The sequence below is a fragment of the Podarcis tiliguerta genome (genome assembly GCF_965153285.1).
Source record: "Podarcis tiliguerta genome assembly, chromosome: 1".
Classification (NCBI taxonomy): domain Eukaryota; kingdom Metazoa; phylum Chordata; class Lepidosauria; order Squamata; family Lacertidae; genus Podarcis; species Podarcis tiliguerta.
Window position 1 is genome coordinate 105,651,384 of NC_139534.1, and position 14,909 is coordinate 105,666,292.

Consider the following 14,909-nt stretch of genomic DNA (forward strand, 5'->3'; position numbering starts at 1 on the left):
TGAGGTGAAATGGCCACACTGTCTGTGCCCCTAGTTTTCCTACGGCTGAGGTGAAATGGCCACACTGTCTGTGCCCCTAGTTCTCCTACGGCTGAGGTGAAATGGCCACACTGTCTGTGCCCCTAGTTCTCCTACGGCTGAGGTGAAATGGCCACACTGTCTGTGCCCCTACTTCTCCTACGGCTGAGGTGAAATGGCCACACTGTCTGTGCCCCTACTTCTCCTACGGCTGAGGTGAAATGGCCACACTGTCTGTGCCCCTACTTCTCCTACGGCTGAGGTGAAATGGCCACACTGTCTGTGCCCCTAGTTCTCCTATGGCTGAGGTGAAAAGGCCACACTGTCTGTGCCCCTGGTTCTCCTATGCCTGAGGTGAAATGGCCACACTGTCTGTGCCCCTAGTTTTCCTACGGCTGAGGTGAAATGGCCACACTGTCTGTGCCCCTAGTTCTCCTACGGTTGAGGTGAAATGGCCACACTGTCTGTGCCCCTAGTTCTCCTACGGCTGAGGTGAAATGGCAACACTGTCTGTGCCCCTACTTCTCCTACGGCTGAGGTGAAATGGCCACACTGTCTGTGCCCCTAGTTCTCCTATGGCTGAGGTGAAATGGCCACACTGTCTGTGCCCCTAGTTCTCCTACGGTTGAGGTGAAATGGCCACACTGTCTGTGCCCCTAGTTTTCCTACGGCTGAGGTGAAATGGCCACACTGTCTGTGCCCCTAGTTCTCCTATGGCTAAGGTGAAATGGCCACACTGTCTGTGCCCCTAGTTCTCCTACGGTTGAGGTGAAATGGCCACACTGTCTGTGCCCCTAGTTTTCCTACGGCTGAGGTGAAATGGCCACACTGTCTGTGCCCCTACTTCTCCTACGGCTGAGGTGAAATGGCCACACTGTCTGTGCTCCACACAAGGTACCATTTTTGACTGATAAAACAAAGAAGTGCTACATCTGCATTAGCCTGACTAAAATTAACTGGAATTTGTTGTCATCCAGCACATATTTTAATTACCATGAAATACTTATATTGAACAAACGCTGCATTGTTTTTGTCACACATTTCCAGAAGGGAAAAAATGAGTTCAGAGTGGGATGACTTCTTGTGGTTTGACATGCAATGTTGATGTTTATAATGCTGATGTTTTATAAGCCATCTTGCTTTTTTCTTTCTTCCAAGGAAGTCAGAGTGGAATTTTTAAAAGAAACAAAATCTGACAGCACTGCTGGGGGCTAATCTTGTGATCTGTTTGGGATGATACATTGTGGGAAGGGGGGAGGCTGAATGGCTGGCCTGGAAAAACTCCTGTTCTTGCACATCTTCAGCAGTAACACACAAAGGAAGTCGAGCAGCTTTGTGGCAGAATCTGATAACGCGTTGCTCCTTTGTGGGGAATACTCGTGCCAGAATATATGCACACTATGTAGTAATATGATATTACCTTGGAATGGAAAATCAACATGCATTTTGTAGATGCAAGAGGGTGAGGGAGCAGGCAAGAATGTGGACAGCTACTGCCAAAATCTAATATTTAGCATCCATTTGGAAGGTTGCATTCTGATACAAGGTCCATCACGTGGGGTTTGTTTGTTTTTTCCAGGTAGGGGCACTACTAACTAGGAATGAGCAATTTCAGTTCTCTGGGTTTCTCTTTTTTCCTATCTCAAATTTATTTCTCCACATTTGTGCAGCAATTTGCAATTTTTAAGAAATCCTCATGGAAATTCATCAAACTTTTAATGTGAATTTTTCCCAATAAACACATTTTGGTGTTACATATACATTTTGCAAACAATTTCCCCTAATATAAAGCATTTTAAAGTACATATATGAATTTTTCTATATACTGTTGGGGAACCTAAGTCGTAAAAATCTGAGAAGTGCAGATTTTGAAAGATATCTGTGTTTCATTGAAATTGGCCCATGGACACCATGAAACATGGTGCTTCCATGTTCACATTTAAGCTTTTGAGAGAAGAAATGTTCTAGCGAACTGCCAACCTTTCATGATAACCTCGCTCCTATTTTCCCACTAGAAGTGCTTCTTGTGCAGCAAAATCCAGTGTGACCCACTACTGGGGGCATAGCATCAGGGGTGCCAGAGGGGCCATGACCCTGGGTGCAGATTATTAAGGGGGCATGAAGCAGGCACCCCCATGCAGGCACCCCTGGCCTGCTACTCCTCTCCACAGGCATTGGTTCTGGACTGACTAGCCTCTTCCTGGCACTATGAAGTGTGGAGTTATGAAGCCCAAGGCTCAGGCCAGCCATTTCCTTAACCAGCAATCTGTCTTCATTGGGGCCAGCCCAACCATGAGGCAGACCGAAACAGCTGCCTCAGGTTGTGTAATACTCCACAGTATTCTGCCACGATACTCCACCACTGCCTCCACACAATCTTGTGGGTCTCTCATGAGATCTCACCAGCACCAGCTGCAGTCACTTCTTGCTTCTCCAGTGGAGACCCTCACTTAGGGGCTAGGGAACATCATGTGAGGCCTCTCATGAGGCTGTCATGAAATCTGGATGGAACTTGGAAGCCACAGCCACAAGGCTTCGGTGGAGGTGGCAAGGTGGAACATGTGCAAGGCAGCACCTTCCCATTTCACCTCGGGCAGCAAATGGGACGACCCATTCATGGTCCTGGTAGTGCACACCTGGTTCCTGTTCCCTGACTTCCTTTTTAAGCCTGTTGGTGTCTTCAAGTAGGTTTTTCAAAGCCACCCAGTGATTTCATGGCCAAAGGTGTGGGATGTAAACACAGGAGCAGTCAATGACAACATTCCTAGAGTGTACATGTTAGAACATGGGGAGGGATGTTAGTCCAGCAAGCAGGTAAACTTCCTGGGGACGGACTTCCTCCGCATGTGACCAGAGGTGGGTGTGGCCTCACCTGTGCAGGTAAATGATAAAAGCACAGGGCAGGCAGCCATCTCTCTCTCTCTGCCATCTTCCTTCGATGAGGAAACATCTAAGGATGCTCTCTTGGCTCCCAGCCAAGAGAGGAGATAAGGACTATCTTGCTACAAGATAGATTCTAAGTGTATGTAACCTTTTTAAGCTGTCTGCCTTCTGGGATCATATTGTGAACAGAACGTGAGTAAACTCTTTTATACTTTTATAAAGACTGTGTCGTGTCTTGTATTTTAAGAGGGAACAAAAGGGGAAATTACCAGAGTAATTATTATAGAGGTTCTAGCGAACCTGTGCAAGCGTTACCGTTGCGAACTTAAAGGGGAATGTCTATAAATTCTGCTGATATTTTGGGAACTTGTTAGCACAAGTTGGATAAGGATATAATTAGTCAATATATCCTCTCCTGCACCCCAGAACATTCCCACAAAAGGAAGATTTGAACCCTTGCCATGCCAGTTCAAGTGTCTTTCCACTCCACAGCAAGCCGTATCCCATTTCTACAATGACTCATTTAGATTGATTTACTTACCCGGCATATTTTTTTCAGAATAGAAGCCTTGTTTACAAAGCCACTGAAATCAGATTCTGCTTTGCATTCTTCCACTGGAAGAATACCACAAGTAATACAACTAGTATAAATTCTAAAAGTATTCTGTATCTTCACCAAGGGACCTGTGACTTGGAATTTTATGCAATCTACCTACAAATGGTTCTGATTACAAACCAGGATGCAACAGGCTGTGCCAAAAGAAAAAGAGAAAAAGAATGAGATGGTGTACAATTCAGCTTAGTTATCCACAGCACTGTTGTTGTCTTAACTTAGGGGTCGGGTGGGGGGCTAGCAGCAGTCTGTGTCAGCAGATCTGGCTGCTGGAATTCTTGGGAGACAGACAGAGTGGTTTTCCTTTGCAAAGGCAGAAGCAACATTGTCACCGACTTGTTTTGAAGGCAGTCACTGTCATCAGTTGAACATGACCCCTTGTTGCTGTGCCATGAAAATATTTATGTGTTGCATGGCTAGAGGTGGTTGTGCATGCTCAACACATTAATAGGCACCCATGTTTGAAATTATTTCCCAAGTTATTTGGTGGCCACTGCTCTGTTTTTCCCCTCTCCGAAAAGCAAAGTCACTGTCTTTGGAGATTGCTATCTGCCTTGGATGAGCTTCAGCACAGAACAAAATCTTTGAGTGCCTCAGTGACTGTACTCAGGGCTTCTCTCCACTCCCTTTACCCCACCCTCACCCTGTCTCTAGGCAAGCCATCAAAACAGTCAAGGCCGTGGTTTGCTGATCTTTTGACACCTAGAAGTTGCAGCCAAACTCTTAAGGAATCAAGGAGAGAAACACAGAATTGGAAGCTGGAATTAGATGTCATTTTCTAAGTAAGACAAAGTTTTGCTAAGTGCTTAGAAGTCCTCAATTTTAATTTTTACAAAATAGTTTTGGATTCTTAAAATTATTTCATGCATTGCATGCATTTGCATGTGATTGCAGTCCCTGAAACAATGGAAATCATGAGAGAACCTTTTACTTAAAGAATTAAAATGTGAAACTGCTGATCTTCTAACAAACAAAAAAAGCCTGTAACTTGTACCAGAGGACCGGAAAGGGGTCAACACCAAATTTTTTAATGGGATCTAGGGCGAATCTAGGAATTTACATGCTAGCTAGCTAGCTTTTTTGGGAAAACTGGTGGCAAGCATTGTTAAAGACAGAATTGCCAAATATATAGAAGAACAAGTCTTGGTGAAGCAGTACCGCCCTGGTTTCTGCTATGGTAAGTCCTGTCTCACTAACCTTAAGCATTCCCTGAGAGTGGCAACAAGTATATAGATCGAGGTGATTCCAGTTGGCGCCGTGTGCTTTGGGACCAACCAGTAAAGTTGCATGTTGGAAGATTCAGGACAGACAACAGGAAGGACTTCTTCACACAGCACAGAGTTAAACTATGGAGTTCACTTCCTCAAGATGTTGTGATGGCCACCAACTTGGATAGGTCTTTAAAAAAGGATGTGAGTAATTCTTGGATGGTAAGGCTATCAATGACTACTAGCCAAGATGTTCTACCTCCACGGTTGGAGAAGTATGCCTCTGAAAACCAGTTGCTGGAGAGCACAGGGGTAGAGAGGGCTCTTGTGTTCAAGTCCTGTTTTTGGGCTTCCCATAGGCATCTGGTGTGAGAATGTGATGGGCCTTCAGTCTGATTCAGTCTGTTTCTTAATATGTCCTTGGAATACAGTAATAGAGGGTATCTGTCATGGCATCACACAAGTTTATCAGAATGAGATAAGTTTTTATGTTACACATTTGGGTGGGGAAGACTCCCAAATAGAAAATTGTTGTGCTGAAAGGTTGGGGAAGAATGCCAGTATTTGAGATTCCATAAATGAAGGAGATGAACATATATCCCAATCACTAAGGTGGGGGGTGGGAGAGAATGCTATCGCATGGGTTTTCTGTTGCCTCTTACTATTTATTTGAGGCAATGTACTGTTTTTTATGGTCATTCCTTCAAAGAGTTCAAGAAGAAGGAATGTTTGTACTTCATCTAAAATTTAGAGGGGACACAGACTCCCTCAGTATTCCATCCTTAAATTGTTTTTGGTAGGTCCATCACATATACCCAGGATGTGGATAAACTGCTAAACCGAACTTAGGTTAGAAAAACATTATTCTGCAGTACTTGACTCCAAGCCCTTTGCAGCCCTGCAGGGAAATCAAAGACGACAAACAAAAAGATTAGGAGCAGGGGTGATTAATTTTATTATTAATTAGGCTGTTGGTTTATTTATGTACCAATTGGCGTGCATGGTTTCATAAAAGGACGTAAGAAGAAAAGCCTTTTTGCCCTAAGGCATAAACAGATATGGAGATGTCTAGATGTGCCCTGTGTGGCAGGGAAAGTATTTTCTGACTCCCCAGATCCAGCAGAGGAATGGGGGAGGGGCAGTAGGGGTGAGGGTCCACCTGGGGGACAAATGGGTAGGAGGTTTGAAATATTGGAATAGGCCAACAGCAGAGATGGGGCCAGATTACGTGCTATGCAGGAGACTAGAGTAACTTCCAGATGACCTGAGCATTTGTCCAGATTTGTTTGTTTGTTTGTTTGTAGGTTCCACTGCCAAGAAGGGCTTGTCTTCCATGCCCACCTGCCTATGTTTATTTGGAAAGGCAGCACTTACTGCTTGACATGGTCCTTTACGTATCCAAGCCCCAAATCATTTCATGTTTTAAAGGCAAACATCAGTACATTGAATTGAGCCCAAGAACAATTTGTACAGAATAACATTGCAGGCATGCATTCCATGCTGCAAGCTGCACTGAGGACTCGTTTTTTGCACCAACTGCACTTCCTGAGCCATCTTCAAAGGTAGCCCCACGCAGAGTGTGAAACGTTTTTCTCATCTGTGAATCTCTCTGCTCCCTTGTGATATCAAGAACAAAGAGACTGAATCTGTAGGGGAAATGAATAAGATGCTTTATAGCATCCAGGGTCAGAAAGGAACGGAATGCTAAGTATTACACCGTGTATAGCACATGAGTCAAAAGTATGCTACCATGCTCCTATATAAATCCCCAGTTATTTAAAATATAGAACCTTCATCAAAAGATACTATAGCATAGTAATTGCAAAGAACTTGATAGGTCAAGAGGCATGCATGCTGCAGGCCCTCCGACAGCAGAGAAAGTAATTTCATAAGGTACGCCCAGTTGACTTGAGCAAGACAAGGTAAGCTCCAGTCTACTGAGGAAAGCAAACTTATCAGAAGCTAACAAAAGCAAATAAAGCCAGCTAGCCTGGTCCAAGTTTCTCAGGCCAGATTTGGTTTGATCGGAGCATGTGAACGAAACTCACTAGTTTTCTGAGGTAAATGGGTGTGTATTGGTTCAGCATCATTTCATTCTGCCCAATATTAACATTCCACTACCCTTCTGTGACCTCAGCCAGCAATTTCCTGAAGCATCAGATCTGCATATCCAGTTTCAAGCAGAGCACTGTCCAAATAACTGTTGGTATGACAAAAGCCATACCAAAAGAAAGCGAGGGAAAACTGAAGCTAAGTCCATAAAAGAAACAAAGAGGCGATTGTTAAATGGCCACAGGAACACCTTTGCTAAAGGAGTCTGTGCGCTTTCCTATTACTTTTGCCTTTTAAAAAGCCAGGATTGAGCGATTTATCCTAATGACCCTATGGAATGCTGCGAGTCAATTCAAGTGTGCTCTTCCTTCGTGTGACTCAAGCCTTTTCCGAGCCTCTCACACCTCAGAATGTGGCAAGGATCACTTTGTCTGATCCAGCAAAGCATTTTTTCTTGCCCATCTCATATCCTTTCACTCATGACTTTTCAGATCTTCAGGAAACTTAACTGCATTCCATGACGCTCATGACTTGCCCAAGGCCACCCAACGAGTGGCCTTGGGAAAGTTATTATCCCTTAAATCCCATTACTGCAATGGAATTTGAACTCGGTCTCCCGAGTTCAAGGCTACCCTCCCATCTTTAGGCCCCATGTTTCAAACCAGCACTAGATTCAGTAGTCCCAGGATACCTGAGGGGGCGGGGGAAGAGCAGACAGAGATTGGCCAACCGTAGACAGCAAGCTGTTTCCTTGATGCAAGCCAAACCCAGCTGGTATTTTCTTACTCCTCTGACTTGCATGTGTGTTTTACATGACTATAGAAGGAGCAATCAGTCAGCTCCCAAGAATCTTAGCAACAGCAGCAGCAGCAGGAGCAGTGTCCCCTGGAAAGGCTTGCAGCAGCTGAAACAGTGATGACTCAGCAGCCTCTCCCTCTCTGGCCGCTTGCTGATCCCTGGCAAGAACTCCAGCCCAAGTCCTCCTGACTCCCTTGTTTGGGTCAGTGATTTCTTGCTGGCACCAGCAGATAAATTCCTGGATCCTGCTGCCCTTGGCACTAGAGAGTAGCCAAAAGGAACTGACAGCTGCAGCCAAACTGTGCACAGAGCGCGTGCTTTTCCATTCTTGTTTGCTTAAAAACAGAGCAAAAGAATTAAAAGCAAAACAAATCCAATGTGAAGTTAGTCAATGATTACAGAGCAATAACAGAGCTCAGCGTTAGCAGGTGCGGGGTGGAGATAGACTGTCTCTTCTGGCCTTTGGGAAGGAAAACAGCTCACTGGGTTTCAGGGTGGGCTGGGGACACGGAATTGCATCACCAGAGGCTTTGTTTATTTGGCTTAAAATAAAGTCTGGAACTTCAGCCTTTGGTTACGTGCATGAATCTTTCACCTGGTTTAAATTACAACTGGTGCAACAAGTTGGGCTGGTCTCAAGTCAGTGTCCCCCTTGAGCTTATTACTTTGACCACATTGCACCCAATAGTTCACTTGTCATTTTTGGTGAGGTCCGGTGGAAATGGTGTATATATAGATATAATTTTACATGCAGTCACTTTCACAACTGTTACAGAGGTCTGAGATCTGCAGATGATTTTTAAAAAAAATTATAGGCCACAGACTTGTCAAAGTGGCTTCCCTATACATGATTCTATGATATTATATATATATATATATATATATATATATATATATATATATATATGCAACAAATGCCACCAAAATTATCTAGAAAAGCCGTTCTTTAAAACAACAGTATTTTACAATAAAAACAAAAAAATAACAGCATCATATCTTTAAGAATAAACTACTTGGAATAAATGGAATTTTTAAAAATCTATTTAAAGGCTTGTATTGATGGAGCCGTCTGCACTTCAGTTGAGAGGGAGTGCTGTAATCATGGAGCCACCACTAATGAGACCCTGTATCTACTTTTGTATTTCATGACAAACACATCCCACCCCTTCCATTTTATGAATAGAGTGTAACCAGCTGAAGATAACATTTCACATACCTTCCAATTCACAAAAGGTCATGCCACAATGCATTTGTTAGTTTTTTCAGTGCTACAAGTTGCACTAGCCTTGCTAGTTGGCTCAATTGGTTAGAGCGTGGTGCTGACAACGCCCAGGTCACAAGTTAGATCCCTGTATGGGTGCATATTCCTGTATTGCAGTGAGTTGAATGAGATAATCCATGGGGTCCCTTCCGACTCTATGATTCTATCCTTTGGTATGAATGAGATTCTATTGCAAGGACCATGTTCCTTCGGGGGTAGTACCCCAACAGGGGTAATCTGTTAAGGGTTACATGCTGGCAGTGGGTAGTGTAGAAGCCAGATCAAAAGTGAGCATAACTACTGTATTTTTCCATGTATAAGTAGGGTTTTTTCCTTTAAAAATAATGTCAAAAATTGTTGTTGTTGTTGTTGTTGTTTAGTCGTTCAGTCGTGTCCGACTCTTCGTGACCCCATGGACCAGAGCACGCCAGGCACTTCTGTCTTCCACTGCCACCCGCAGTTTGGTCAGACTCATGTTTGTAGCTTCGAGAACACTGTCTAACCATCTCGTCCTCTGTCGTCCTCTTCTCCTTGTGCCCTCCATCTTTCCCAACATCAATGTCAAAAATTAGAGGGCGTCTTATATTCTGGGCCATCTCCCCCCATTTTCTTAAATCTGAGTCCCCCAAAATAGCAGGAGTCTTATACATGGGGGCATCTTATAGACAGAAAAATATGGTATTCCCTTTCTCGCTTTTGTCACCTCTTTCTGTCAGCAGGCAGGCAGACAAGCAGGCATGCTCACACAAACACATCAAGTCAAACCGAAACACACATTCAGACAGCACTCTCATTCTTCTGTTAACCAGCAGTGGAGCAGTGGAATCTCTGCCCTTCACTGTACAGCAATGGGAGGGGAGAGGGAACTAGGCAGGAAGTTCTCTTGTCGCCTTTAAAAGGAATCTCTGCTCTCTCTGGGGTGCCACCATTGCAAGAAGGTCTTAGAAAACTGGAAGAATTCCTGTTTCCTGAGCTGTAAGACCTTCTTGCACTGGTGGCACCCTAGAGGAAGAAGAGGTCCTTTTTAAAGACAAGAAGAGCCACCCGATTTGGGGACTGAACGAGTTTTGGGTACCTTAAAACACCTGAAGCAACAAGCAAGGACTGTGTGGATGAGGAGTAAGCAGAAAATCATTTTGGTCTTTAAAAAAGCTAAATGGGGTAGATATGGCACTTGGATAAACAATCCCTGATTTACAATCTGGACTTCCAAAATGCCACACACAGAGCTATACAAGCCCCGACAATCTGGGCTCAGGGGTGTAGGAAGGGGGGTGCTGGGGTGCTGGCCACCCCTGGTGCCATTGTGAGGGGGGGTGACAAAATGCCAGCTGAACTTGACGCTGCCTGTGTAGTGGAACCGAGTGGGGTTGAGTTGCATTGCAACGCCAACACGTCCCCTTCCCACCTCTGTGGCCGGGCGCATGCACAGTCAGCTAGACCCTGCTCTCCCTGCCCGTCCATGTCTCGCCCTCGCTCAGGTGCTGTGTGTGTATCTGTGTGGCCGTGCACGCCGTGGTCAAAGCTGTGCTGCTCACAGGGCAAAGCAGGGTCCTTCTGGGGCTGACGCAGACTCCCGAGAAGGGCGGGGAGGCGCCTGTTTTCGCCTTTCATTTAAGGGCCAAGGCACGCTGGTTTGGGGGTGAGGGAGGGAGGCGAGAAGGAGCTGTCTCTGATGAGGCAAGGCGAGATCAGGATCAGCAACAGCATCTTTAATGGGGGGTGGAGGGAGGAAGGGGGAGAAGGCAGGATCTACATCGTGATTGCCTGCACGGCTCTCTTTGACAGATTTCAATTTCAATGGGGGTTGACCAAAAAAAATCCACACCGGGTACCACCTGACCTTGCTACGCCACTGTCTGGGCTTTAATGAGATTTACTCCCAAGTAAGTTTGTACAGCACGTTTGCTCAGAAGTAAGTCCCAGTGCATTCAGTGGGGCTTACCCGCAGGTAAGTGTGCTAAGAATCATAGCCTAAAGACATTTAGAACTGGAGCGTGCCTTGTGCTGTTATGTTTCACTGCTGTTTCTTTGAAGAATTCGTCTGCAACAATGGTCGTTCCAACTGTGCTAGATGCTGCATGGTTTTTAAGTGTAAGTTTATTGCTTCTTTTATTTCTTATGTGCTGCATTTTATGGTATTCCAATTGGAATTCAAACTGTAATGCAATAAAATGCAATTTGTAACGCAAACAAAATGCAAACTTCAATTAAAAGTCAATCTGAATATTTAATGTGATGCGTGTGCCGTCTCCTGGCTTCCACCACAAATCCACAGACATGCCTGAATGGAGCTTATGGACCACTGGTGGTCCTCAGGCCACAGTTTGGGAACCTCTGGTCTAACATCTATACGGTTATGCTGCTGTCATTGAAAAGAGTCAATGTGGGGGACAGCTAGCATCTACTACACCTATTACTCCAAAGGAGGACTGCTGTCAAAACAGTAGGAATCCAAAAGGGGAAGAGCAGGGATTTCTATGATTTCTATGCTTGTGGTTCAGCAGGAGAGGGGGAATCTGCTTGTGGAGCTTTTTGGTGGCCTCCTTTCCTGCCCCTCCTAAAAGAAATCCCTCTGCAACAAAAACATGTATGTGCAGAATCTGCCTCCTCAGCCGCAATGGTGGCCGCACCTCAAAAGCTGGAGCCTCCTTCCTCTGAGCGGGAAATGACTGAAACATAAATAGCTTGGAAAGAGCCAGGAAGCGAAAGGCCTTTCTCCTTCACCCCCCCCCAGCCCCCGCTCCTTGGCAATAGCCGGGTATAGTTACAGTTTAATCTTGGAAATGTCAGACAGCTGTTCCCGGTTGCTAGGAGACCAGCGCACATTATGCAGATGTCGAGGACCTCAAATGTCTGCCGGAAATTGCAGCCTGAGCAGTGTGAGGAGAGATGCACATTTCCCTGTCTGGGGAGCCCAGCAGGAGTCTCCCCCCCCCCATACATGCACACACAAACATACAAATACCACCCCAACCTTGAAGAGTTTTGGACGGTGGGGGCGGCTACCCAGACAGTCGACTCAATACATTCTGGAAAATAAAACTGCACACAAAGGAATCTGGAGTAGAAGGTGTATCTCAGCTTCGTGCAGCAAGACAAGCAAATTGGGCCGAGGGGGTGTTGTGGTTTTACAGCACTGCTCTGTAGTAGAGCCAGCTGCTAAAAAAAGGTTGGAGGCCATTTTTGCAAGTGAAGATTAAACGGGCTGCATTTCCCATATCTATCATATGAAAGGAGCTCGTATGATCATCCAATTTAAGAACAGCTCGTTTCTAATTTCTATCTAGCATTATCAAACTTTGTTTTACTTAATGGGCCCAAGCAAGAGGACACTTAAAAAACGAATGAAGTGGCTGGGCCAATCCAAATCCTGGTGGAAAACCCAATTTCTGCCATGCATTAGCGGTACTGGCAAGTGGCAGTACTCAATGGCATTCTTGAAATGAAAAAAGCACACCCTGTAGGCTAGGCTTGAATGGGGCTTTGCTACCCAATAATATGCTATAGGCAGCATCCCTGCAGTGTTTGTAACGGGGAGGCTTCCAAGTGCCTATTGCTGTATGTCTCTGAGAATGCATTATTTGTAAGGCTCTAAAAAAGTACCCTTTTGAGGAAAGGGTTCAACAGAGACATCTAAAGAGCAAGCAGAGGAATCCTATGCACCAGTTAGGCTGGTGGGTGAGAATAGAGGCCACATGTCATCTAGGCTTGTCCCTCTCCTCATCACAGGTCGCAGAGTCCTGCAGGAATAGCAGAGTAGCTGGAGAAAGAGAGGGGGAGCTGCCCAGCTGCTCTCCACTGACCAAATGAGCAGCGCGGGGAGGTGCTTAACCCTTCCCTCTCCACTGCAAACCTGATGACAATTGCCCCACATGCTTCTACTAAGTTTTTCAGGAGGAAACAGTTAAATCTCTCTGCCCTGCCCCTCACAATCACCCTGCAGTCATCAGATAATTGGCAAGAAGAATCTGAGATATGTGGAAGTGGTGAGGTGGCTGCAGAGTCCCACTGCTCAGCTGAGGTGTGATTGTGTGTGAGAGAGAGGGGGGGGCTGTCATCACTCACTTTTGGCTTTGTAAAATGGGGGACACACACACACAATCATCCCTGGAAATGCCCACTTGTCAGGAAACATGCGAGTGATGATGCCCACATGCCACCCACATATGGAAGAAGCCAATGTCGTCCTGACAGAAACACCCCCCTGCAGCACAATATGCAAAACCACAGCACAGCACCCCAATCCATCAGCCAGCACAGCCAGTCCCGAGGCGCCTCTCCAGACTGGGATTCAAATCCCCTTATGCTGCTCGGAAGCACTGCTTTGAAATACAACCTACATAGGGAAGGAAGAAGAGCCCACATAACACAGCACACACACACACACACATATCTCTGAGCAGGAGGTCTGCAGAGAAGAAGCACAGGCCTGGGGGTGGGTGGGGGATGGATTCAAGACTCACCCAGGGAGGGAAGGACGCTTTTGCCAAGCAGGGACAGGCCAGGACATGTGACAAGGGCAGCCAGACACTCACAGGGCATTATCCGGTGGCTTACTGCATAGGCCTGGGGAGCAGAAGATGGGAGTTTGAGTCCCACCAGGAGGGAAGGCAGGAAGGCAATTTCAGGGACAAAAGCGAGAGAGCTCCTCCCTCATTTCTTAACCACTCAGCCACAGATGTGCCATGATAAGGAATTTCTTTCTCCCTTGCTCCCCGAGAACCAGTCACAGATGCCAGGAGCACAAAGGCTGCAGGGAGGCCCCAGCGAGGTGGGTCAGCTCCCAGTTTACATGCTGCAAGTCCCAGATGTGAATCCATCGTGGGGGCCCATGTGCAGGCATGGATCTGTCTGGTAAGAGCAACACATAAAGTTTACCTAGCTGCCTTGGAGATCATGATAGAGTACCGTGTGTTGTGATTCTAGTCTTATTCACACCCCAGTACCCAGGAAGCTTTTGGGCTAATTATAGGCTAATTAGGGAGGAGAGTTTTCTGGCCCATCCCTGTCTGGTGGGGATAGCCTAACAGGACCAAAACAAAATGATGAGTAAAGCAGACACCAGGGCAGCAGTATGTGTTTATAGAGGAACAGGTATGCCTCATGTAATTGGTAGGATTTGTCATACGTTGTTGCTATTTTCTCCAGTCCTGTTTCCACGTTTTTAATGGAACTGGGGTTAGTTTTTGAAATATGGCAACCCTAAAAGAAATGCCTTGGGCCCAAACTAAGGCCTTAATAACCGGCACTTTGAACCGTGCTGCAGAATGAACAGGGATCCAATGCAGATTGCAGAACAATAAACGACATAATCTACACAGGAAGAGGTTTCACAGGGAGTTCTGGAAATGCAGAAGACTGGACCAGGGAAGCTTCTGCATGCAAAGTAGAGGCTGTGCCACTGAACTAGGGCTCTTCCCTCCAAATAGTAACATTCTGTCCCGGTGAGACACAGAAAGAGTATATACAGACACTGCACCAATTTCACAGAGTCTTTTTTTAAAGACTGACTCTGCTGGCATGGGATCCCGGATCCAAGCTCTTAGGATCCCAGACGCCACAGAATGAACAGCTAAAAACAACACACACGCCCCCCCCCCACGCCCCCCATCTGCTGAGCACTTTGTCAAAATCATGCCAGGTTAACAGTAACTGAAGGAGTGGAATAGAGGCTGCTGAGGAGAATAAATTGAGCCAGGTAAACAGCACTGCGGTAGCGGCGGGGGCAGCAGCAGCGAGGGGTTGCCATGGCGACGGAGCGAGTGAGCAGATTGATCGATATGCCTGCATCGCCTCATCTGGCTGCAAGCCACGTGCTGCTACGGAGGGAGCAGGAGGAGGGGGATTTATAGAGGGCGGAGGGGAGCCACAAGCAGCAGGGACGTGGCCTGAGATCCGATATGCCGCAGCGGCGGCAGCAGATCGATCGATACCGTGTTGGAGAGCAAGTAATTGCCTCCCCTCCCAACGTGCCCTGGCAAAGCTGAGAAAGAAACGTGTCCCTAACTCTCTGCCCAGAGATACCCTGCTCCAGTCTATCAGCGAGGTTTGGTGTTCTGGTGGATTTGTTTAC

General features: G+C 46.2%; 1 protein-coding gene across 2 annotated transcripts in view; it reads right to left on the reverse strand.

The window, feature by feature from the left end:
- The window catches only part of LOC310681293 (uncharacterized protein), a 125,756-nt gene that overhangs the window by 32,682 nt on the left and 78,165 nt on the right, over window positions 1–14,909 (reverse strand). Inside the window, exon 7 of one of the 2 annotated variants that reach the window (XR_014513212.1) lies at window positions 4,557–6,368. The exons of the other annotated variant lie outside the window; for it this stretch is intronic. The gene's annotated coding sequence lies outside the window, so the exon portion shown is untranslated. Of the gene's footprint in view, window positions 1–4,556; window positions 6,369–14,909 lie in introns of those variants that run through there. 2 annotated transcript variants of the gene reach the window in all.